The sequence below is a fragment of the Narcine bancroftii genome, chromosome 9 (genome assembly GCF_036971445.1).
Source record: "Narcine bancroftii isolate sNarBan1 chromosome 9, sNarBan1.hap1, whole genome shotgun sequence".
NCBI classification, from domain to species: Eukaryota; Metazoa; Chordata; class Chondrichthyes; order Torpediniformes; family Narcinidae; genus Narcine; species Narcine bancroftii.
Window position 1 is genome coordinate 47,870,186 of NC_091477.1, and position 27,036 is coordinate 47,897,221.

Below are 27,036 nucleotides of genomic sequence, written 5' to 3' on the forward strand. Positions count from 1 at the left end.
TATGCAAATGTAATACTAAACATAATACTGCTTACAAGCGGGAGCTATTATTAGAATTTGAATGCACTGCAGTTCTGGTGAGTGTGTTCTTTCTCAAGTAAAATGCTTTATGGCTTTCATTTCTTCCTCCTCCTCCTGTCATTTCTCATCAGCGCGCCCTTCGTTGACCTCTGCTCTTGAGCAGAACACAAAAATCTGACTGGAGCAACAGATCTGTGGTACGTCAGAGGGTCAGAACCTGGGGGTCATTGTCCTGATTGGTTGCCTTGGCTCAGGAGGTATAACCCTCTCCTCAGGGTCAAGAAGGTCAAGGGTTCACAACCAACCTCGGTTCACCTGTTGATAAAACCTTCACCTCATCCTTACCCAAAATATCTTTCAGCGGAAGCAAGTAAGAATTTTGGCGCCTTTGTACATTGTAAAATGTGTCAGATATTAAACCCGTCATCCCCTCTACTTCTGTTGTCTTCAGGCTCCAATATCCCTCTGCTCTTCCCTTCATTTGATAGATATGAGGGAAATACTTGGGTTTTACACCAGCCCCTCACAAGTGACCAGGATCGTATATCTGATACCAGCCCAACCAAGGCCAGCGGACCAATGACTTTTACATTCTGATCACCAACCCTAAGTCAAACCCATCGGATTGACAAATCACACAGAAAAAACAAGTCTGAAAGGAATTTCCTATCAAATTTCTATGTATGAGTTTTTAAATTGCTTCCTTTTTATGCTGCTTTGAAGCCAATATTCCAGGCCTAAGTTCTCCCAGAATCATTCAGGGTGCCTCATGGTGATCCTCGATCTGTTGTTGAGCCCTGTTCTCATGTGTATTGTCAATAGTTTAGTCAATGGATGGGCATATTTCTACATTTCATGAGGATCTACCTTTCTCCCACCCCCAGAAAGCCAATGGCCATTGAACACATTTGTCCTCACCGATAATACCTTCTCTCATCTGAATGTGACACATAGGACACACTGACTTCCCTTGCTGGTTCCCACGCCAATCTCCATCTCTGCAGGGATTGTACCTTGGATTCCTCCTCTGCTGGATCCCACTCCTTGCACTTCCCTATCCCCTCACACCTCTCCCTGCCCACCCTCCTTTGAGCTCTGTCTTTCTTCCCATCCTCCTGGCCTTCGGAGCCTCTCATTCCCCCTCCCCCCACCCATCTCCTCTGAACTCCCTTGCCTGCCACCACTGCCCTCTGACCTCCCCTGCCAGCCATCTCCACCTTTAGGCCTCACCAGTCTTCACCCTGCCTCCTTTCCCCATCTGGGCTCCCTAGCCCCCCAGTTTTTCCTCCCCGTCCCTCCCAACACCCCCCCCCCCCATCCCTCACATATCCACCTATGTCCTCGTGTCTGTGGACCTGTGCTCCTCCCCTCATCATTTTATTCAGGCACCTGCCTACATGCCTTGATGAAGGGCTCAAGCCAGAAATGCCCATTATGTATCTTCATTTTTACTATATAAAGTGCGCTGTGTGACCTGCTGCATTACTTCTGCAGCTCCCTTCATCATTTTACCCTTCTTTTACAATCAATATATTTTTCTTCCTTTGCTGTGTTCTAGTCAACCGCCACTCACACAATGTGGACTTGGATTGGCTGCATGAAGTGACATTGCCATTGCATTCTTACCTGGTAATGATGTGGTAATTCAAGAATTGATGCACTTAATTCATATATAAATTTCCTCCTTCCCTGCTTTTTTATCAAAAATGATTTGCTTAGACTGGGAGACAATGCTTTGGTTTTTTATCGAAATTATTTTTTTCAAGAGAATGTTACTGGGACTGGTGGGTTTAAATTATACAGAGAGACTGATAGGCTGGGACGTGTCTCCCAGGAGTATAGGAGGCTGAGGGGGTGACCTTATAGAGATTTATAAAATCAGGAGTGGGATCGAAAAGTCATTGGCTTTTTCCCAGGCTAGGGAAATATAAAGGGCATAGATTTAAGGTGAGTGGGGCAGGGGTGCGGTGCTGCCGGAGCTCACCAGAGCGCTGCCCTAGGCACCTCATGGGGCAGCTCCGGCACCTCCTTGTTGCCATTTTTGGTGAGTTCCGGCACCTAAAAAAATTAGCATTGCACCCCTGATGGGAGGGAAAGATAAATCCTGAGAGACATCTTCATCACCTAAAGGACAGGCGGTATGAGTTGCCAGAGGAAGTGGGAGAAGTGGGGACAATTGTAATGCTCCAACTTAATTTAAACAGGTACATGGACAGGGAATGTTTCAGGTGTACTGGGTCAATACAGCATGGTCTAGTTGGGCCAAAGGGCCTGTTTCCATGCCATAGAACTCTTAACTCTATGACGCTAAAGTATTTTCTGAAAGTATTCATGCTGTTACTGGTAACAATTTTCATCGATACAAAATCAGACACACTCCAAACCCCACTGAACAAACCAATACCTTATACAGTCACCAACAGTGAGTCTGTTCTTTGTTGGATGTTGTTCCAGGAGTTTCAACACAAGATTTATTACCTCACCTAATACTGACCCTACACTCCCTCAGCCAACCTACAGTCAAAATGCATTGGCTTTCTCATCCAAACCCAAAATGGAAATTAGAAATTTCTGGCCTAACCTGTCAGTGAAACAGGCTTCATCTTCAATTTCTGCTAATAATTTTAGTAATTTTTGAAATAAGGAGTTCAAAGGAAATAAATGAAATATTTTTTAAATCCCTCAATAATTCATGCTCTGCAACACAGCCAGAAGTAACGATTAGTATATTCTTCAAGCGTTGGAGATCTGGGGCTATGTGGGAAGCTGAAGTCAGTTCCTTGCATTGGTATCTTCGTGATCCTGATGTCCAGTCTGCAGGCAGACTTAATCAGGCTCCAAATCTGAGTGCCCTGTGAACAGAGCCTGCAGATGCCGGAACCTAGATCAAGCAGCAAACTGCTGGAGGAACTTAGAGGATCGAGCAGTGTCTGTGGAGTTGTTTCAGTGCAGGTCAAGGGTCTTGAGCCAAAATCTTGACAGTCGATTTCCCTCTACAGATGCTGCCTGACCTGCTGAGCTCTTGCAACAGCTTGTTTTATGAACAATGGAAAGTCTTGTTTAAGAGCACTAATGTGACATGGAGTGTGAAAGACTCCATACAGATGCAAAGCACATTTGTTTATGCTTGACAAGATAAACACAGAACAATACAGAACAGGACCTTCAGCCCATGATGTTGTACTGACCTAATTCACAACTATCTAATCCTTCACAACTTCACACACATAACCCTTCATTTTTCTATTTTTCTTGCATTCATGTTTTTTTTAATTTAAATATAACATGATAACAATTGATTCTGGCTATTGACATCCAATTTACACTTAATTAATCCACCAACCCCACACGTTTTGGAGGGCGGGAGGAAACTGGAGCACCCGGAGAAACCATGGGGAGAACGTGCAAACTCCTTGTGGACGGCGGCCAGATTCAAACTCAGGTCTCTGGTGCTAACCGTCCTGCTCCAAAAGGGCCTCTATTTTTTATTGTTCTGTAGATGAACATCATAGAGCATTCAAAATGTTTGAAATGGGGTCACAGCTGTAGTTGGCTGAAGCAACAGCTTATTTACATTCAGTAAAAATATATTTTACAAGTGTGAGGCATCACACTTTGGGAGATAAAATATAAGAGGGATGCAAAGAGGAAATGGCAGGAACCTCCGGAGCAGAGAGATGCACACCACTCTCTCTAAGTGGCAACACGTGGAGATGGGGGGGGGTGATGGGCCATTGAGTACAGAAGTCAGAAAGCTACGTTGCAGCAGTGTCAAACCTATTTAAAATATTGCATGCAGATCTTGTCACTATTTGACAAGAAGGATTTGGAGAGGGTGCAAAAGTTCACCAAAATGTTAAATGTTGGTGGGGGGGCCTCAGAATCAGTGACAGAAAAAGAACGGGCAAAGTTCATAATCTAGCATCTGCCGGCTTCTGTGCATCGCATGTTTACCAAGACTTTGTCTGGATTAGTTTCGAGGAGAACTAGTTTCTTGGATTTGTCTTCTCTGCGGGATCAGAGGTTGAGAAGCAACCTGAGAGAACTTGATATAAAATTATGAGAAGTTTAGCTGGGCTAGATAATCAATATCTTTTTCCAAGGATGAAAAGGTCAAATGCTCGAGGGCATAGATTTAAGGTGAGAGGAAAGTTTACAGGAGATTTACAGGGCAACTTAACCCATGTCTCAGCGTTGTGGGATGTACCCAGAGGAAACCCGCACTGTCGTAGGAAGGATGTGCCAACTCCACACAGACAGTACCTGAGGTCAGAATTGAACCCATGTCTCTGGAACTGTGATGTGGGGGGAAGCTCCACCAGGTGCGTCACTGAAGGCTACAAGTGTCCCACAACTGGCAGCGGATAACAATCACTTAGTATCATGAAGAAAAAGCAACGGTTTGAACCCTTCAAACATTGCTCATTAGTGGTACTGTTCACAGCCCCTCAAAACCACGCCTTCAACAAATTTAATTAATTTAATTTATTTATATTAATTCAGACATGCAGCACAGGCTTATGCCACCATTTGTAATTTACACTAATTAAACCACGTGGGAAGAAACTGGAGGACCCGGGGGAAACTCAGAGCAGATTCAAACCCGGGTCGCTGGCCCTGCAATGGCATTGCATTAAATATTATGTTAACTATGTTGCCCATAATTTTATTTTACATTTTTGTTAACGAATAGCTTTGAGTATGTTGTGAGTTGTTAAACCTGCATGGGCAGAGGTAGTTAAAGATCAGGAACACAATTGCAGGATATGGAGTTACAACGAAACAAGAGCTCAGTTTATGTAAAGCAAGGCCGGCATGAGAGCACTGTTGTGGGGTTCATCCAGGAGCCTGATGGCTGCAGGGTAGAAGAAATTGTCTTAAGCCTATGAGGTGACCTTTCACACTCGTGAACCTTGTCTCTGATGGGAGGAGAGAGAAGAGAATATGTCCAGAGTGTGATTGGTCTTTCAATGTGTCTGTTACCTTTCTGAGGCAGCAGGAAATGCAGTCCATGGAGGGGAGGGAAATTTGCGAGATGTTCTGAGTTGCATTTACGATTGTCTTCCAAACATAGGCAGAGCAGCTCCCTTACCACATTACGATGTATCCAGCAAGTGTGTTTTCAATGGTGTTCTTGTTAACTAAGTGAGCGTCCAGAATGGGTTGAAGATGATGTACGTATTCAGAAGTTGAGATAGAACTGGCTGCTGAAGTGAAGAAACATGTCGATAGCTCACAGTATCAGGACATCACACAATCATCAGACTAAGAAGTAGCTCCAGCCACACCACCCCCCCCCCCCCCAAACTTAGTCAAGAGCATCAAAATGTATGAGAGAGCTAGTTTCCAAGCTGAACTTGTCATCACTGTGTGCAACATGTCACAGAGGAACAGCGATATGAAAGATGTGTGTGTGTAACATGTCATGCGCGGTGTAATGACATCCTTGTGTGACGCAAGCACCTGTGTCAGTTGTTCTTCGCCTACCATAAAGTGGATCCTCTTGTGCTGTAGCTCTTGTTGTCTTGATTTCTTAAGCTGAGACCACCTTTCTGAGGCTTTGTTGAGAAAATCAGCTGGTCACACAGCATCCATAGGGAGTAAAGGACAGTCCATGTGTCGGACCTGAGTCCTTCCTTGGGAATGTGGAAAAACAGGTAGACATCTGAGTAAGATCAGGCAGGAGGAGCTGGAGGAAGGGGGAGGAGAACAGGCTAACAGGAAAAAGGTAACAGGTGGATACAGGTAGGAGGGTTAAAAGAAAAAGAAGGTGAGAAGTGATGGTTATGAATTAAATAAAGGTCAGCTCTCTGAAAGAAGAAGGAATGGAAGGGGTGGGGACCTGAAAGAAGAGGGGTGAGGGAAAATGAGAATCTGGGGAGGGGTTGAACAGAAATGGGAGATGTAATGCTGCCTGGTTGGAGATGGCTGAGATGGAGACATCTACCTATGTTTACACCTTCACAACAAAGGGCTCATAACGTCGACTGCCTTTTACTTCAGAAGTGGAGATGGAGCCAGCTGCTGAAGCAAAGAAACGTGTTGATTTTTCGCTTGTGGATTCTGTGTGACCTGCTGAGCTTCTCCAGCGCCTTTGTGTCTTGCCCTTTACTGCAGATTTTCTTGTTTCCTGCCTTCACTGTGGTACTTTCACCTAAGATTGTGAGCGTGGATTATTGTTTTTGCTCCACCTCCTTTATATCATTTTCTTGTGTGTTGTTTTGTCTTGTGTGTTTGATATATCTGGGAAACTGGTGCATGGAACATGATCAATGTAACTGTTCATTGCACCTCTGTCTGTGACAATAAGACTTTAAAAAAAAAGTCACTTTTTATCCAATGTTCTTTAACTTGAAGTACATTCAACCAGTCTGATCCCTGCTGTTTAATACTCCTTGTAAAATTGCAGCTTCACCCACCCAGCCATATTCCTCCGTTCCCTTCGCTCACACGTCAAGCTTACCCATAAATTTATCTCCACCACCTGCATCATTATGGAGTTCATGTCCTCTGCTAAAACACCCAAAGAATGTTCTCCTGGCTTCCTTTGACTGCTTGTTAGCTAGCTCTATTTACACTCCCTTATTTGGGGACTCATCCACATTGACAGAGTTTATTTAATTTTAAAAAATGTTAAATTTAGACCTACAGCAGGTAATAGGCCATCTCGGTCCTCGAGCCCATGCTGCCCAATTACAGCGAATTAACCTACAACCCGAATGGTGTGAGGAAACCAGAGCAACTTGGGAAACCCTCCAGACACGGGGAGAACGTGCAATCTCCTCACAGACAGTGAGGGGTTTGAACCCTGGTTCCAATCACTGGCACTCTAATGGCACTGCACTAACCTCTGCATCAACCATGCTTATATCATTTTATCCTTCTGAAGCTCTGTATAGTTTCAAATATCTCTCTCTTGTCTAATCACATTTCAGAGTGGAACCCAGCCTGCTCAATCCTCCCTGATAGATAATTTCGTTCATAATCTCTGAAGTTAAATACCGTGATCTTTTCAGAGAAAGCAGTAAATAACTTGTAACTATTTTAAATGCCCTGCCATCAGGAAATGGCCTGTATGTATACACATAAATTCTAGTCCTTCCCACAGCCTTCCGTTTCTAGTTTATTAACTCCTTCCATTCTGGCCAAAGTTGCAACAGATTAACCAACAGAAATTTATGGCTGTCTTCAGAAGATGGTTTCAAATTAAAACAGGCACTGCAGATCAATGTTATACGTAGCTCTGCTCTATCAGTACTCCCTGTAGATCTACGGCTGTGTGGCCAAACAGCTGAAATTCCATCCAGAAAATCATGGATGACACCACCATCAGAGGCAGGATGTCAAACAAGAACTAATCAGAATATAGAAGGGAGATAGAGGGATGAGTGGCTTTGTGTCTGGTCAACAGCCTTTCCTCAAGGTTAACAAGAACTAAGGAGCTGGACATATGCTTTTGAAAAGGAATGGAGCTCACTGCCCAGTTTCCATCAATGGTGCTGAGGTGGTGCTGTGAGCTTCTAGGAGCAAACATCTCCAGTGACCTGGTCCACTTACATTGACACAATGACCAAGAACGTGCTTTACTTCCTCAGAAACCTGAGGACACTTGGCATGTCACCTGCAACCCTTAACACTTCTGCGGGTGCATCATGGGAAGCATCCTATCAGGATTCATCATTGCATGGGACCGTAACTGCTCCAAGAAATTGAAGAGGATTGTGAACACAACTCAGCTCATCACACACAACCCTCCCCCCCCCCCCTTCCCTCCACTGACTCCATCTCTATTCTTGGAACAGCAGCCAAGATATTAACAGACATTGCTCCCTGATCACACTCCCTTCACCCCCATTGGGAAGAAGATTCACAACTGTGAGATCACGCCCCATGAGATTTAGAGACAGTTCTCTTCCTGCTGCTGTCAGATTGAATGATCGACACGATAACATTATGTTTGCCTTTGCAAACTGATCTTCATCTGTGATTCTGCACTTCCATACCTTAGTAGTTGTAGTAAGTGAGGATTGTCCAGTTGGACTGCTTGAAAAACAACCTTTTTGCTATGGTATGTGAAACTTGAAGTTGAACTTGATGGACAGGAGAACTGGGGCAGAATCTAGGTCTGCTTCTTGTTCAGCTATTCAAAAGGCAGTTCTGAATCTCAACATTCATTATGATGTTCCTAAAATAGGAAAGGTTAGCTCTGTCTACTACTCGGGTCATTGAACTACATATGTTGCAGGTCTAATTTCTGTAGGTCGTATAGATTATTGAAGGACACAGGTAGTAGAACAGATGGGAAAAAAAATGAAGTGATTTATATCTAACCTGTTAGCCTGTTCTCCTTCCCCTTCCTGCCCCCTCTCCTCCCTCCCCCCACCTTTTTTTCTTCTTCCTGACGAAGCACCCAGGCCCGAAATGTTGGTTGCTCGGATGCTGGATGCTTGGTGACCTGCTGGGTTTCTCCAGCACATTTGTGTTAAGTAATCAATTTGATCATCAGAGAGCCCTCCTGTATATTGTATGATGTCTCCCTCCGTAATTAGGGGAAATAAATTTCAGCCACATGTTTGATACTTGTGAGCTCTCACGTTAAACAGGTTATGAGGCAGTGGGTGATTGGGTGGGAGGGGGCGGGGGGGGGGGGGGAAATAAGAGTTATGCTCTGTTAACTGTTTGAAATGGCAAGCTGTTTTGGAGTATGGAAGGTGCAGTTGTTTTGCATCATGAGCTGTGGCCACAGGATGATTTTTCGGCCTGTAAGTGCTCTTCCATTCTGGGTACATCAAAATTCACTCTCAACTGTGACAAGAACAGCTTTTAGCTCCCTGGCAGGAGAAAAAAAATTGTTGCCAATTCTGTGGCTTTCATCATAAATGGTTAACTTAAGGTGAAATTAAATGTTTAATTCATGACCAAATTAACAGCATTTGCTGTTGTGACTTCCTCCGCTCACTAAACTTCACCTCGCTGTCTTTGGCAGGGAAAAGAACATTAAAAATATTGTATTTTCTTTGCGACTACTTTTAATTCAAATACAAGTTTGATGACATGCATTGTTTATATTCTTGTCCAACTTCTGAATGTTTACAGATCATAGTTAAGATATTACCAAGCTAATATTCCTTTCTTGCTGGCATTAAAAATTATTAAGGAGATCTACTGAAGTCAAGGCCACTAAACCATTGTACAGTTTGACTAGCATAAGTCAACTGAAATTGGACACTCGTCTTTGCACAGAAATAAATAAATTCACTCCCTGTTATTGTACCAGCAAGTTCAAAGGCTATCAAGGCTCAGTCAAATCCCACAAAGCAGGACAATTTGGCCCATCGAGTCTGCTCCACCATTCAGATCATGGCCAATGCATTTTATTTTTCTTGCTCAACCCCATTCTCCTGAATTCTCCTCATAACCTTTGACACTTCTATTTCCAGTATTCTGCACTCTGGTGCAAGCACACAACCTGCTTGAAGAATTCAGCGGGTTGAACAGCATCAGCGGGAGGAAAAGAATGGTCGCAACCCTTCATGAAGAACTTTGAAGGAGGGATGGGGAGAATTGCCCACTGTCCCTTGGTTAATGTGCAGCTGTACAATTATAAAGGGCAACTCTTCAAACCACAATCCCCCCCGTGTGACATGGAGTTTTGCATTAATTCCACAGTGAACCAACTTTAGGTGAGAGTGCGATTGAATCAAGAGTACTGTAACACATGGAACATCCCTCCCCAAAATACTTCTTAATTGATATCGGGCATTAAATAAATGTATCACATACTGAATCCGAGGCTGAAGTAAAATATGAAAGTCTGCAGACACTGTGTTTTTTACTGAGCACCTCTGGGACTTTAGGCCCATGGTTTGTTGTGGCTCAAAGCTGTTATATTTGTGGTGAACAAAGGATTTTACCTCATTGCTTTGTACCTTGAGACCTTCTTCATCTTACAAGTTCTGTCCTGTTCATAATAGCTTATGTAAAGACGACCATGATTTTGGGAATAAAGTTGAGCAAGAAAGTCTGCAGACCCTGGGGTTGAGTCCAATACACAAATGTGCTGGAAAACCCAGCAGGTCGCACAGCAACCATAGGAAGTAAAAGACATTTGGCGTTTCGGGCCTGTGGCCCTTGCCAGGAATCTAGATAAACAGTTCTGTGAGCACTGCTGTGCCAATCATTCTGACACAAATTCCACAGGCTGTACAACAGGCTTTAATTAGCTTAAACTCGTACACACCAGTCTTAGTATCTTTGCTGGCTTCACGTGTCTGGGGCAGGCACAAGTCTTTAAATAGGCTGGTGATTGACAGCTGGCAGGTGGGGCCAGCCTCTCAGGTTAGCTACCTGTAGGTACAGTGGTTGCCCCCTGCAGTATGCTGGTAGGAGTGCAGCCAGTGTAGTGGATGTCTCACCTCTAGTTCAATGCCTGAATGAAAAGGAGGGGATTGGGGAAAGAGGAGAGGAGGGAGGAATGGGAAGGCGGAGAAGAACAAGCTTGCAGGTAAGAGCTAATTGTAGATGAGAGGATAGGAGAAATAAGCTGAGAAGTGATAGCTGGAGTGGACATCGGAAGGGGTTGGGGGAGCTGGAGGAATCGAGACAGAGAAGGAACGAGATCTGAGATGTTCTCCTCCAAAAAAACACGACTTCCCCTCTACTACTATCAACTCAGCCCTCATCTGCACATCCTCCATTTCCCATACATCTCTCCTGGCACCCTCCGCCCCCTGAAGCAACAAGGACATGATTCCCCTTGACCACACCTTTCACCTCACCAGCTTCTGCATCCAAAATATCATCTGTAATTTCCACCTGTAATTTCCATCCGTAATGATCCAACCACTAGATTATCTCCTCTCCTCCCCTCTGCACCTTCGGCAGGGACCGTTCCCTCTGTGACTCCCTCATCTATATCCCTTCCCACCATTCGCCCCCTTGGCACCTATCCATGTGACCGCAGGAAATGTTTCACTTTCACCCACTTTTCCTCTCTCACTACTATTCAGGGCACCAAACAGTCCTTCAGAGTAGAACAACACTTTACTTGTGACTCTGCAGAGGTCATCTACTGTTTCCAGTACTCCCCTTGGAACTTCCTCTTTATCAGACTGGGCGATCACTTTGTTGAGCACCTTCCCTCTCTCAGCTATAATACCTGGCATCTCTCAGTGGCAAAGCATGGTGGTCTCAAAGCAGTCCTCTAGCACTGCTGTGCATCCCACTCCTCCCGGCTACGTCCTGATCTCCCTGGAGGCTGACTTTGTCTGTTTTGCCAGTGGTCTGCTGGCTGGGTTTAGTAGGACGGTTATATGATCCGAGTAACCATGTTGGGGGGGAGGGTGAGACGTAGCCTTGCACGCACCGAGGGCATTGGTGTACACTTGATCTACGTTCTTTTCTACCCTGGTGAGAAAGTGGACATGATGTTGAAACTGTGGTAGAACAGTTTTCAGGTTGGCATAAATTGAAGTCACCAGCTACAATCAGGCAACCATCAGGGGAGGACATCTTGGCATCACAGATGGCATCAAAAAGCTCCTTCATTGCTTCACCCTCATTTTCCAAAGGCAGAGTGTAAAATGTGGTGATTTAACATAAGAGGGAACATATTAAAAGGGACTTGAGGGCAACTTTTCAGAGGGCAAGCTGCCAGGGTGGGGACATTTGCCACATGGTGGAATAACTTGAACTTAAAAAAAAAATTTAAACAGATACATGAATGGGAAACATTCAGAGGGATATGGGCCACACGCAGGCAAATGGTTTAGATTGTCAATCAAGTTGGGCCAAAGGGACAGATTCCATTCTGCATGTGACTCTATGCCCCCATATAAGAAAACTCTTGGGGTATTTGGAAGTTGTGTTTGGTGTTGGCCACCATGCGATATATATGCTGAGAGGTGATCTCACTGAGGTGTATAAAATCATGAGAGGACTAGACCATGTAACTACAGAGAGTCTTTGCCAAAAGTAGGGGGATCGGTAACCAGAGGACATAGGTTTAAGGGGAAGGGGAGCAATTTAACAGGAACCTGAGGGGCAACAGATTTACACAAGGAGTGGAGGGTATATCAAGTGGCCTGCCAGAGGAGGCAGTCGAGGCAGGTACTATTTTAATGTTTAAGAAAAGAATTGGACAGCTAACTGGACAGGATGGGTTCAGAAGGATTTGGGCCAAACACAGGCAAGTGGGACTAGTGTGAATGGGATATCTTGGTTGGCGTGGGAAAGTTGGGTCAAAGGGGCTGTTCCATACCATATGTCTCAACAACTCAGCTGAAGAATCTTTTTGGAGAGTGGATGAGTCATGAATGTTGGTCAAGTCCCCATTACTTGAAGGAAGCAAGATCAGCACATGGGGAGGAAATTCATTAATGTCATGCTAATCAGCTGAGACTGAGGGAGGTGAGGGGAAGTTTGTGCAGAGAATAAAAGTGGCCTAAACATACACAGCACGTTCTCTGAATCCTTTGTATCAGGTAGCTACTTTACCTTCTTAAATAGACAAGGAGCCTATATGTTCTCAATCTGTGGCTTGGACTGGGCCTATCTCACTTCATACCCTGCTTCCAAAGTTCCCTTGGGTCTCTTTTACTTACTTTTTATGACAGAGCAAGATGCCATTCAGCCCATTTGACCAATATCCCAGCTCTCAGCAGAGCAATCCCATCAGTCTTCCTTCCCTTCTCATTTTCCTGCAAACTTTTCTTTCTCACACATTCATCCCTGATGCTCTTTCATGCATACTCATCCAAAAAAGATAACTTCCAGTGGCCAATAAACCTGCAAGCACATTTTTAGAATGTGGGAGGAAACACAGAGCACCTAGCAAGATTCCCTGATTAAGTTGCCTCTCTGAGCTCATCCTATTTACTTGCATTTTACCCACATCCCTCTCAACTTTTCCTGCCCAAATGTCTTTTAAATTTCATAGCTGCACTTACCTCTATAATTTCCACTGGCAGCTTGTTCCCTATACACACTATCTCTGCATGAAACATTCCAAGTGTTGTCTCACTAAATATCTACGTCCACAACTGTGGATTCTCCCTTGTCTGGAAACTTTATTTCTAAACATACCCGATGAATCCTTTTCAATGTCAAAAACTTCTAGTTACTCATCACCTAACAGCATTAATTAACTCACTCTGACAAATGTAAGCACTCTAGACTGATGGATCTTGAGCACAGAACACAATAGAACAATAAAGGCCCTTCGGCCTATGATATGGTGCCGAACTATGTAAACCTACTCTACGGCAATCTAACCCTTCCCTACCTCACACACGTAACCCTCTATTTTTCTTACATCCATCTGTCTTTTAAATATCCCTTTTGTACCAGCCTTCACCTCACCCCCCAGTAATGCATTTCAGACACCGACTACTCTCTGTTTAAAAGATTGACCTCTGACGCCTCCCCTAAACTTAACTCCACTGATGTCTTCAGGTATTAGACCATAGAAATAAAAATAAGGGAGGAAGTAAATAAGAAAATCCTCAGATGTTGGGGTCTAGTGCAGTATGCAAATGTGCTGGAGAAACTCAGCAGGTCACACAACCATCCATAGGAAGTACAAGCCAATTGATGTTTCGAGCCTAAGCTTTGCATCAGTGCCAGAATCAGGCAGACACCTGAATAAAACGGTGGAGGAGGGGGGAAGGGAAAGGGAGAGAAGCACTGGCCAACAGGTAAGAGGCATTAGGTGTATTCCAAACACCATAGCCACACTGACACATCTTTCTATGGCCTCATGTACTACCAGATTGAGGTCACCTGTAAATTGGAACAACACCTTATATTCTGTCTTGGCAGAGTCCATCCAGATGGCCTTGATTTTGACTTCTCCAATTTGTCTTAAATCTCTCCCCTAGCCTCACTCTTTCCATCATCCTCCATCTCCTTTTCTCCAGATCCCCATTCCCTCCTTTTTTCTCCTATCACAAAGTTCTCTTAGTCCTCTGCCCTCTCCCCTATCACTTCTTGGCTTCATTCTCCTCTACGCTCCCACCTGTACCTGTTAGCCTGTGCACCTCGTTTTCCCTTTCCACCCCTCCCTCCACTCTTCTAATTAGATGTCTGCCTGATTTTCATCACTCCTGAAGGAGGACTCAGGCTTTTTACATCCGCTGGATGCTGAGTGACCAGCTGAGTTTCCCCAGAACAGTAAAACAGAAACACTACATCAAGGCAAGTTAGCAGATCAAGGTAACACATGAACAGGCTATTGGAAACCTGGGCATTCTTGACAATGATTGAAATTTGAAATGATTGAGGGAAAAACTGGAATTATTTAAGAACAATTACATTCTCTGACTGGTAAGACTCTTCTCCATTTTTAACTTCCCATTTAATGATTACCAAAGCCATGAATTCATGAGCCATAACTTTCTGGCACATTAAAATTGCCGAGAGCGCAGTTCAAGGTTAATCACAGAATGAATATGTTTCAGTGGAGAGATGAGTTCCCTTGCCAGCACCTGGTTCATTTTGGAAGAGAGACAGTGGACCTATGCACAGAGACAGGACTTTCCTTCAGTTGCACATGCCCTAATGCATGGATTTGTTTCTGTGAATCAGTTTGAGCCATTAAGAGCCACCCACGCTTTTGTTGGTCTGTGGTCATGTATAGCCATGTTAAGGACTGCAGGTTTTCTTCCCTGAAGGGGATTAGAGGGCTAAATAGGTCCATGTGGTCATTTCATCGTCATCATCCCAGATACCAATCTCCATGGTTTTTATGGCATGTTTAGTATAGGGATTAGTACCACACCATTACAGCACCAAACAATCCAGGTTTGAATCCTGCGCTATCAGTGAGAAGTTGGAAGGTTCTCTCCATGACCACTTTGGTTTCCTCTGGGTGCTCCAGTTTCCTCCCACGTTCCAAAGACCTACGAGTTAGTAGAATAAGTGGTCACATGGATGTAATTGGGTGGCTCATGTGCCAGATGGGCCTGTTACCCTGCTGCATCTCAAAATTAAAATAATTAAAATATTCCAGTTTTGTTTAATTAATGAGTCTAAATTCTCCAGCTGATGAGATTATTAGTCCACCCTTCTGGGTAATGATTGCCACACTGTATCCCTCATGAGGTTAACTTGTAGGAAGGATTTTCATATGTTATCAGATTGCTGGTAAAATATTGCTTGAATATATTTCCCTTTAAAGCAAAACAAGTGTCAACAACAGCAGACTCAGGGACACTTTCATCGCGAATGCTCAGTATATTCATCTCTCAGCATTCTAAATTCAACTAACTAAAACACAGCTTTCACCACCTCAGTTAAGCCTTGTTGCTTCATTTCTATACACAGAGAACAGAGAAGTCTATAGCACAGTACAGGCCCTTCAGTCCACAGAGTGGTGCCGACCTCATAACCTACTCTACCAATAGCCTAGAATTTTTCGAATGCATTACTCTTCATTTTGCTCAGTTCCATGTATTTCTCTAAATGTCTCTTATAAGATACAACCATACCTGGCTCCACCACCATTACTGGCAGCGCATTCCATGCACCAATCATTTTCAGTGTGAAAAACATCCCTCTTACATCTCCCTGTACTTACTTCCAAGCACCTTCAAACTGTACATCTGCCCATCCTCACAATAAATGTCTCTTACCATCTTGTGCCCCCTTATCAGGTCATCTTCCTCCTCTCTAAGGAGAAAAGATCAAGTTTACTCAACGTATACTCATAAGGCTTGCTCTCCAATCCAGGCAACATCCTTGTAAATCTCCTCTGCACCATCTCTATAGTATTCACATCTTTCCTGCAATGAGGTGATCAGAACTGAACACGATATTCCAAGCATGGACTGACTATGGCCTTGTATGTCTGCATCATTACCTCATGGCTCTTGAATTCAATCTCATAGTTAATAAAGGCCAACACTGCTTACTCCTTCTTAACAACCATCAACCTGTCCAAAAGCTTCTAGTGTCCCATGCACATGGACTCCAGTTTGTCCACACTGCTCAGAGTCCTCCCATTAACATTGTATCTGCTTTCAAATTTGACCTACCAAAATGAACCACTTCACACTTTTCTGCATTAAACTCCATCTGCCCCTTCTCAGCCCAGCTCTGCTTTGTATCGATATCCCTTTATAATCTATGGTTACCCTCATCTGTCCAAAACACCACCCACTTTCTTGTCATCCCCGCAAACTTAATAACCTACCCTTCAACTTCCTCATCCACGTCATTTATAAAAATCACAAAAAGGTGGAGTTTCAGAACAGATCCCCACTCACAGTCTTATGGCACATAGTCTTATTCTATCATTGTAAACATTATCATCTATCTGTCTGTCTCTCTCTCTCTCTCTCTCTACCAATTAACCTACCTACCTACTTATCTATGTATCTATCTATATACCTATTTATCTATCTATCTATCTATCTATCTATCTTTATCTATCTTTCTATATATCTACCTACCTACCTACCTATCTACATTTTTGATTTAGTATCTCTTTTAAATTCAAATTTTACATAACTAATGCCATCTTTTTTAATGCTGTATCTGTTTGGCTGCACCAAGTACAAATTTTGGTGCATCTGTACACTGCACAATGCATATGACAATAAACATTCTTGTATTCACTTTCAAACATTTTTTGAAGGTTCACAAGGTTTTGAATCCTCCTTGTAGATTTGAAGGGGGCAATGCCAAATCTCTCTTATGTGATGATAAAAGAAAGAAAGAATTAATGAAGTTTATTGTCATTTGAATAAATACAATGCAGAGATGCAGTTGCTGTGGAGGTGGCATAGTCAATTTCAGACATTCCCACTCTTCCTACAGTTTCATATAAACAATTCTAAAAATAATTCACTCATCCAATCTGAAGTAAACCAAAACTAAATGTCCCAAATCAAGAATATTAAGTGAATGTAAATAGGAGCAAGAATTGACTATCCAACCTGTAAAGCCTGCTCCATCATTTAATAAGACCATGGCTGATCTAGCCATGGACTCAGCTTGATCTTTCTGCCTTTTCTCCATAACCATAATTCCCCTCCTATGCAAAAGTCTATTTAACTCTGTCTAATACATTTATTATATTACATTTAATGAGGCTGCCTCTTTTCCTTCCTTGGGAAGAGAATTCCACAGATTTACAACACTCTGGGAAATGTGGTGGTGGAAGGCAGCTAAGAGCAACACAAGCTAAACAGAAGTGATCTGAAACACCTTTGGACAATCAAAATCTAAGTCGAGTCTGTGGAAATCACTGCCCTTAAATGTCAGTGAAGACAGATGCTGAGGCCAAAATTCACCATTGCCTTCCATGTGCCCAAAGAAACAGGTGCTTGATGATCAAGGCCCTAATCTCATCACGGACTATTGGGCAACAGTCCTGCCTGCTTCTGAGGCTTTGGCTGTTTACAGCAAGCATCTCAAAACACTGATGAGATACCTCTCTACAATATCTTTCAAATCCACGTTAGAGTCCTCTGCCAAGCCCAGCTCTCCAACGCCAAGACCCTGGTTGCACTCAGTCGTCTACACGGAGCCAGTTAATTATTGGCCCTTCCAACACCAAACTCCCATAACAGGGCACTATCTGAGCACTATCGCAGGAAGAGATCACAAGGAAAACAGGGCAAAAAGTTCAAGCCTATTCTTAAAGCTTCTTTGGGGAAAAAAATGCCTCATTCCACTAAGCTCTGAGAATTGTTTGTCTATGACACTTCATAATGGAGAAGGAGCATTTTGGGTGGTATTTCAAGCAGAGTCCAATACATGAAAGAATAGGTTAAATGCCAAAAGGAGCATAAACACTTCAACTGCCCATTCCCTCAACCACCTCCCACCCCACAAACTAGGCCAATTGGCACACCACCCATCTCAGAATTTACAGAAGCAGAGTGGAAGCAAACCACCCCAAAACCACCCCAAAGCTCCCCCAAAACCCACCCCAAAACCCACCCCAAAACCACCCCAAAACCCATAGGATTACCTCAGAAAGGATTCCCACTGTTTAATTCAAACTTTGTACCCATTGCAAGTTGTGTTAATTCAGTGATACTTCAATTTCGAGCCATTGAAATAACATTACGGTAGGGAGAGGGAGGATCAGTTGTGGAGCACTGATTCACCATCTAATCGATGTTTGAGGAATGTCCATTGATTTTGAGAGTTTATTGTCATATACATAAGTATAATGTAGGAATGCACCGCAATTCAGATTTGCTGCAGTCAAAAAATACATGCATCACCTAAATATAGTATAAATTAAATCACAACATGCCAAGACAGAAAAAAGAGATAACATATCTAAAAGGATAGATGGGTAAATGTACTGTTGTAGTTGGAGCTAGTATAAAAACGTGTAATTTCATTAGTGCAGACAGATAGTTTGGTGGTCCTGGACTGATTTATGGTTCAATGAGAGTAATACGGGAGGTTCAAGAGCCTGATAGGTGTCAGATAAATATTGTTCTTGAACCTAGAAGTGCTGGACATCAGGTATCTGTAACCTTCTGCCTCCAAGCATCAATTATTGAGAGAATTTAATTCACAAGACCTCAAGTAAATGATAATAAAGTGACCTACAATTGGAGGCAGGTTATAGAGAATAGAACAGAATATAGATACTTACAGCACAGTACAGGCCCTTTGGCCCATGGTGTTGTGCTGGCCTAATAACCTCCTCTTAACAACTGCCTGGAATTTCCTTTCAGAGATGTAAACTAAAAAGCAACAATCATTTTCCTTCATTGGAAATTATTGTCTTTGAACTCACTGGTCACGTGCACAACCTTTGTCTTTCTCATTCAGGGAACAGGCCTGCTGATCACAATGTCACACACATATTGTAAAGCCTAAATTTTTCCCTCCTCATACTCTGAGGTTTTAAATTTTTTTTTATTTAGACATACAACCATTTCGGCCCATGCGTCCATTTTGCCCAATTGACACCCAATTGACCTACATTCCCCGCCCCCCCCCCCCACCCCACTGATACATTTTGAATGGTGGGAGGAAACCAGAGCCCCAGGTAAAACCCACACAGACACAGAGAGAACATACAAACTCCTTGCAGACAGGGCGGGATTCGAACCCTGGTCCTGATCACTGGCGCTGTAAAGGCATTGCACTGTCTGCTACGCCAACCGTGCTGTCCAGTTCTGTTAGTTGCAATTGTGAATTTGCACTAGCATCGCATTTTGAGATAGGGTTAGATGGAAGTGAGAGATTGGAAGGGTGGGTGCACGTTAATCAACAGAATACAGTGCTCAGGGACACTGTCTGGAGTTAGCATTGCTTCAAAGCTGGCCAACCTCTTAGAGTAAACAGGCCAGACAAAATAACCAGTAACAAAAATAAAATTAAATCCCCCCCCCCCACCCCAAGGGAAAAGGATTCATTTCAAAGAAGGGCTCTGTCCATGACTTAAAAGGCATCACTCCCCACTCTCTTTTCTCCTGTTCTATTAGTGGTGTTGCATTGACAAAAATCTGCAGGCAGCTGACTGCCTTGTCAAGTATCCTAATTTTTTTCCATCGAGCAATTCTCCTTATTGCAACTTTTCTTTTTTCGAAAAAAAAACGTACTGATTGTGAAAGGAGAACAGTCCCAATGACCTCGGGGCGAGAAGCTACACACATGCAGATTTTTTTTTAGGCTAAATTTGAGCACAGCACATCATCTTGCAATGCTTTTTTTATGCAAAGCTAACCCATAACTTATATAAAAAAGAGCTAAAGTAAGACAGGCTTTTCAAATGTTTGTTTTAAGGACATTTTTGATGAGTTTTCACTTCTCTCTCCCACATATGTGCAGATTATTTACATTCTTGCATTGCTTACTGTAGTAAGACACCTTTTTATAACCCACTCGATTTGCAACCTCAATAAGGATAATTTTTCATCATAAATTTAGATTCCGTTAATGACAAAATATTCCTGGACTACCTTTTATAACTTCACATAAAAATAAAAGCATGTTTATATCCTAATTAAAGAAAAAATAAAAAACTCAATACAAGTTTGGGGCAAAGCAATTAGCTTGCAAATTTTGACCAATGCTTAAAATATAGATCCACATCAGCACAAAGAAAATGCTTCCACTGTTACTAAAATAGATGAGTTTATTTCTGTTTCTGTTTACAAATGAAGGACTTCCAGAATGTTAAAGGGACTGCGTTGTACAGCTAAACGATACCTTCACTGAAGCTCAAGCAGAAATGCAGGTTTTTGCTCAGTGATAAATAAAATCTTCAAACCTGGAATGAAACTGCAAATACTCACCAAGTCAATCAGTGACTGAAAGATGAAAATTTATGCACAAGTCTTCCACCATCAGTAATAATAATAGTTTCCATTCATGAATGCATCCAATGGGGCATCATCAATGATGCCAAGTCATTGAATTTTACCTGGAGCCAAGTTTTAAGGTTCACTTCAATGTTAGAAAGAGGGATTGATGGAGATTTAGGAAAGATATTCCAGTGCTTTGGGTCCTGAGATCTGAAGGCTCAGGCGGCAATGGTGAAGAGATTAAAGTTGAGGATGAACAAAAAGTCAGGATTTGAGAAGGGCTCAGAGGGTTGCAGGTCTGCACTACATGGCAGAGAGAAGTGCATTGATAAGTGGAAGATTTTAAAAGGAAACTGAGAGCTTGGTTAGCAAGAGGATGGATGGTGGGGAGCAAAAGAAAGCCCACAATGGGAGGTATGGCTGACATCGACCTTTCAGAGAGTGGCATGAAGAAGTTCATCTAGGTGTGCATTTGATTGGTCCAGAAGGGGAAAATGCATGGGTAATGTCGCACCAGATAAACTGAGGCTCTGGGGAGATTGCGATCCTGAAACCTAATGAATAAAGCCTATAAGAAATAAAGGCATCAGATCACATTTTATTAAATCCTGTTATTCTTTATATAATCCAGAGATTTGGATCAAAAAACAAACTGCAGATGTTAGGAACCTGAAATAAAGTCAGACAATGCTGAAAACACTCAGCGTGCCAGGCAGCATCTGTGGAAGGAGAATCACAGATAATGTTTGTGGTCTGAGAACTGGGAAGAACTGAAAGCAAATTTGATTTCATTTGCAGCAAAGATGTTGATGAAATTAACGCTTCTGACAGGCTGGGCCTGGTTTGGTCAGGAGGTCATTGCTCGACGAGGCAGAATAGCTCTGATAGGGTGATACCAAATAATGAGGGGGCTTGGAAAAGGGAGAAGGTAGGAGAAATAGGGGAACAGAGCACACAAACCCCCTTCTACCTACTCTTCCCACCGAGTTAGTAAAGCAGCTAACACGTGAAAGACTGGTCACACTCCCTTCACCCTTCTCCCATCAGGAAGAAGATTCATAATGGTGAGATCGTGCATCACCCGATTCAAGGACCGCTTCTTTCCCACTGTCATCATACTCCTGACTGGTAAAGTAATGCTGTCTTTGCTCTCCCTGTAATTCTGCCCAATGTTTTTCATCGCTGTTCTATGCATGGTTTGACTAGCTGGATTGCAGGCAAAATGAATTTTCTCATGGTACCTCAATGCAAGTGACAAGAAACTTGAATCAAAGAGTCGGAAAGTTCAAACCCATTCATTTGACGATTGAATCAGGTGAAGCAGAGGAACAGCAGCTAGTAGGTAATGCTGCTGTCTCAACTCCAAGCCAGATCTCTGAAGCCATGTATCCAGAGTCTACACGTGGCTTTCCTCTGGGTGCTCTGGTTATTTGTAAATCAAAAGCCACACTAGTTGGTAGGTTAAATGAACTCTGGTGTAGGTAGGCAGGACGAACACCAGACATAATGCAAATATGCAAAATCCAATCTGTTGGGGGAACTCATGAGTTGAGAACCATCAGTGGGACGTTTCAGTCTGGAACTCTTCATCTAGACTGAGAGGGCATGGGGAGGGGGGATATCATTATGTGAACATGGTGAGTGGGGATATCATTATGTGAACATGGTGAGTGGGGTTGGACAGGGGCCAGGGAGGAACTGGTGAACAGGGTAGGGGTGAAAGAAGACGGGCAGAGGCAGTTGATTAAGAGGCAGAGAAGAAAGCATTGATGGATACATGCAAATAAAAATGGCACTGATGCCAGAGCTGCAGTAATGGACCCGCATAGAATGGGAAATGGAGACACAGTGCTGCTCCACAGGGTCCAACTGCCCAGTCTGACTTTCATCAGCAATAAAAGAATTTTGATCTTGATCAAAAGATTAGGTGGCAAGGATGATGAGACTGAAGACAGCAGAGACTTGATGGGGTGAATGTTACAAGAAGCAAGGAGGACAATTCTATCTTAAGAGAAGCCATATGTTCTCCCTGGTATCCTGGTTAATGCTGATCCTTGAAGAAACATCAACAAAATATTATCTGGTGCATATATCGCCTGTGTTTATAGCGATTGCAAAATGAGTGCAACATGTTTCTACTGCACTGCCCACGCTTCAGAGCTCTTCTATTAGCTGATAAGATCTCTGAGCTACCCTAAAATTATGAGAGGAAATGAAAGTTACTGCTGCTTCCTGTAAGCTGAGAATGATGCAAGTGTGTAGTGTAGAACACCTGGCAAGGTAAAGAAGTCTGAACATCTGTGATCGTTTATCTCAGGCTTGCCAATGTTGCCAGGGTTAATGCACATCTCCTCAACTAACAGACCTTTTTCAGTTTTTACTGGATGCATTCGGTTACACTCCAACTCTCGCACTGTCAGGAACTTGGAGTGTGGTTATTTGAATATAGAACATTACAGCACAATACAGACCCATCAGTCCACAATGCTTTGCTGATGTAGGTAAACATACTCCACCATAATCTAATCCTTCCCTACCTCACAGCCATAACCCTCTATTTTTCTTACATTCATCTGTCTATTGAAAAAATATTTTGTACGTTCATAATGTACCAGCATCCACCATCACCCCAACAATGCATTCCAGGCATCCACCACTCTTACCTCTGACATCTCCCTTAACTTTCCCCTGCTCAGCTTAAACAGAAGTCCTCTGTTATTTGATATTGTTCCCACAGGGAAAACAGTGCTGGTTCTTCAGACTATCAAGGTCCTTCATTACACACACACCTACACAATCTTTTTCTTTCTTTGGCTTGGCTTCGCGGACGAAGATTTATGGAGGGGGGTAAAAGTCCACGTCAGCTGCAGGCTCGTTTGTGGCTGACAAGTCCGATGCGGGACAGGCAGACACGGTTGCAGCGGCTGCAGGGGAAAAATGGTTGGTTGGGGTTGGGTGTTGGGTTTTTCCTCCTTTGCCTTTTGTCAGTGAGGTGGGCTCTGCGGTCTTCTTCAAAGGAGGTTGCTGCCCGCCAAACTGTGAGGCGCCAAGATGCACGGTTTGAGGCGATATCAGCCCACTGGCGGTGGTCAATGTGGCAGGCACCAAGAGATTTCTTTAGGCAGTCCTTGTACCTCTTCTTTGGTGCACCTCTGTCACGGTGGCCAGTGGAGAGCTCGCCATATAACACGATCTTGGGAAGGCGATGGTCCTCCATTCTGGAGACTTGACCCACCCAGCGCAGCTGGATCTTCAGCAGCGTGGACTTGATGCTGTCGATCTCTGCCATCTCGAGTACTTTGAAGTTAGGGATGAAAGCGCTCCAATGGATGTTGAGGATGGAGCGGAGACAACGCTGGTGGAAGCGTTCTAGGAGCCGTAGGTGATGCCGGTAGAGGACCCATGATTCGGAGCCGAACAGGAGTGTGGGTATGACAACGGCTCTGTATACGCTTATCTTTGTGAGGTTTTTCAGTTGGTTGTTTTTTCAGACTCTTTTGTGTAGTCTTCCAAAGGCGCTATTTGCCTTGGCGAGTCTGTGGTCTATCTCATTGTCGATCCTTGCATCTGATGATATGGTGCAGCCGAGATAGGTAAACTGGTTGACCGTTTTGAGTTTTGTGTGCCCGATGGAGATGTGGGAGGGCTGGTAGTCATGGTGGGGAGTTGGCTGATGGAGGACCTCAGTTTTCTTCAGGCTGACTTCTAGGCCAAACACTTTGGCAGTTTCCGCAAAGCAGGACGTCAAGCGCTGAAGAGCTGGCTCTGAATGGGCAACTAAAGCGGCATCGTCTGCAAAGAGTAGTTCACAGACAAGTTTCTCTTGTGTCTTGGTGTGAGCTTGCAGGCGCTTCAGATTGAAGAGACTGCCATCCGTGCGGTACCGGATGTAAATAGCATCTTCATTGTTGGGGTCTTTCATGGCTTGGTTCTGACAGCTCCAAGAAAAGTGCAGAGAACAAAACAAAGGACTCTACATCACCTTTGTTGACCTCACCAAAGCCTTCGACACCGTGAGCAGGAAAGGGTTTTGGCAAATACTAGAGCGCATCGGATGTCCCCCAAAGTTCCTCAACATGATTATCTAACTGCACGAAAACCAACAAGGTCGGGTCAGATACAGCAATGAAGTCTCTGAACCCTTCTCCTAACTACACAATCACACAGCAGGGAAATACACAGACACAGACACACACACACACACACACACACACACATGCACACACACACACACACACACACACACACAATATATACGTAAAGGAAAATATACACACCCACACACACACATACAATAGGGAAATACACACACACACACACACACACAATAGGGAAATACACTCACACACACACACACACACTCACACAATATATACGTAAAGGAAAATATACACATCCACACACACACACACACACACACACACACACACACACACACACACACACACACACACACACACAATAGGGAAATACACAGACAGACACACACACACACAATATATACATAAAGGAAAATATACACACCCACACACACACATACAATGGGGAAATACACAGACACACACACACACACACAATATATACGTAAAGGAAAATATACACACCCACACACACACACACACACAATAGGGAAATACACAGACAGACACACACACACACAATATATACATAAAGGAAAATATACACACCCACACACACACATACAATGGGGAAATACACACACACACATATAGGGAAATATACACACACACACAAAGTAGGGAAATATACACACACACATATATATATAAAGGAAAATACACACGCACACACATATAGGGAAATACACACACACACACACACACACATATATATATATATGTGGAAATATATACACACATATATATTTACATGGACATACAAGTATACACATATACTGAATATGTATGCGCGAGCGAACACAGTCCCCCCCCCCCCCCCTCACACACACACACACACACACACACACACATATTATATACCTTATATATAATTTTTTAATATCTTGTGCATTGGGGAAAGGAATTATGAACTCACTCAACTATTGGTACTGCCCAATACCTTCAGGAAGGAAAACAATTCAAATTTCAAGGACACCACACAGTTGGGAAAGTCCGATGATAAACAACTGGAAATGCAGATTTGCTCTTGTTTCATAGGATAGACACAATCTCCATGGAAAACAAACATGACCATCTCGATGTGTTTAGTTGGATGGGTGGGAGAGGAGCAAAGTAGCCGGAAGACATATCCCAGAACTTTCCTCTTTTTTTCTGGGAACAATAGCAGCATGGGCATTTGTTGTGATACATCCTGTCTGGGGCAGCACACAGTCTTCCTGTCCTCTTGTTCTCCCATTGTTCCTTCACCATGATGGACGAGTGGATGGATATTATTACAAGGTCTCCTTTCCCTGAGCAGTGAAGCATGCCGCCGGTCTTCCTTTCTGCACCCCAGGAACAAAGAAACCTGCTGGAAGGCCACCTGCACAGAGTGGCCACCTTGCTGTAAACACAATAAACCAAAAACAAGTGTCATGGATCAATATTGGCAGCTTGTGCTATATTGTCAGAAAACTTCCCAGGGTCAGCACCACATTTTGTGTGAGCGCTAGACCTCGCTAGAAGATTATGCGGTGAGCTACTCGATTGCTTCTAGAAGGAGAGGGAAGTGCTCGACACTTATTATAGTCTCCTTCCCTGTTCTCTGCTGAAGGTAGATCATTATCTTTTCAAGCTGGTCCAGGGATGGGAAATACTGGCCTTGAGAATGCTGAAGATCTTAATATAAAGGGTTTTTTTTCACCGCCAATCTGATTGGAGACCATCTGACATCGATCCTCTGGTGGAAGGGACTTGGCAATGCACCAAAATTAAACAAGAAAACCTGCAGATGTAATGCCTGAACATCCAGGAGACACTTGGTAGGTCACACGGCATACATTGGAAGAAAAGGGCCTGGGCCCTTTGTCATTTGCAAGCAAGAGCAGGCAGACACCTGACAAGAGATGTAAGGGGGAGGAGGAAGGGGAAGGAGAAGGAAGGGGAAGGAGGAGGAAGGGGAAGGAGGAGGAGCACAGGTTCATAGGTAAGACAGGTGGGAGGGTAGAAGAGCTGAAAAGTGATGGGGTGAGAGGACAAAAGGTAGCTGGCTGACAGGGAGCTGAAGGAAAGGAAAGAGAGGAGCATGGAGAGGGCATTAACAGAAATTAGAAGTCAATATTATCTCCATCCACATGGAGAGGGCCTTAACGGAAATTAGAAGTCAATATTATTTCCATCCACGTGGAGAGGGCCAAGATGGAATATAAGGTGTTGTTCCTCCAATTTTCTGAATGGCCTCAGTTTGGCAATACAAGAGGCCATGGAAAGACACGTTGGTGTGACAGTGGAGTATTAAAGTGGTTGGCCACTGGGAGGCCCCCATTGTTGCAGAGTGAAGGTAATCAATGAAACAATCCCCCAGTCTGCCTGATGTAGAGGAGTTTGCATCGGGATCACCAGACGCAGGAGATGGGCCCCTGCAAGTTCACAACTGAAGTGTTGCTTCACTTCAGTTTGGAGCCTCGATTGGTGGTGAGGAAAGAGGTGTGGGCACAAGTTGGGGATTTTTTGTGATCACAGAGGTAGGCACCGGGTCAGGCTATTTGTGAGGTGTTTTGGAACCTTTTTGGACGTAAATAGTGGCATTTCTCATTGCTCAGGGTCTACAGATGTTGTTA

At 43.6% G+C, this 27,036-nt stretch overlaps 1 long non-coding RNA gene across 1 annotated transcript in view; it reads left to right on the forward strand.

The window, feature by feature from the left end:
* The window catches only part of LOC138742910 (uncharacterized), a 129,908-nt gene that overhangs the window by 24,773 nt on the left and 78,099 nt on the right, over nt 1-27,036 (forward strand). The window contains exon 3 of the long non-coding RNA XR_011344518.1: nt 21,345-21,425. This is a non-coding gene — a long non-coding RNA (uncharacterized lncRNA). The remainder of the gene's footprint in view (nt 1-21,344; nt 21,426-27,036) is intronic.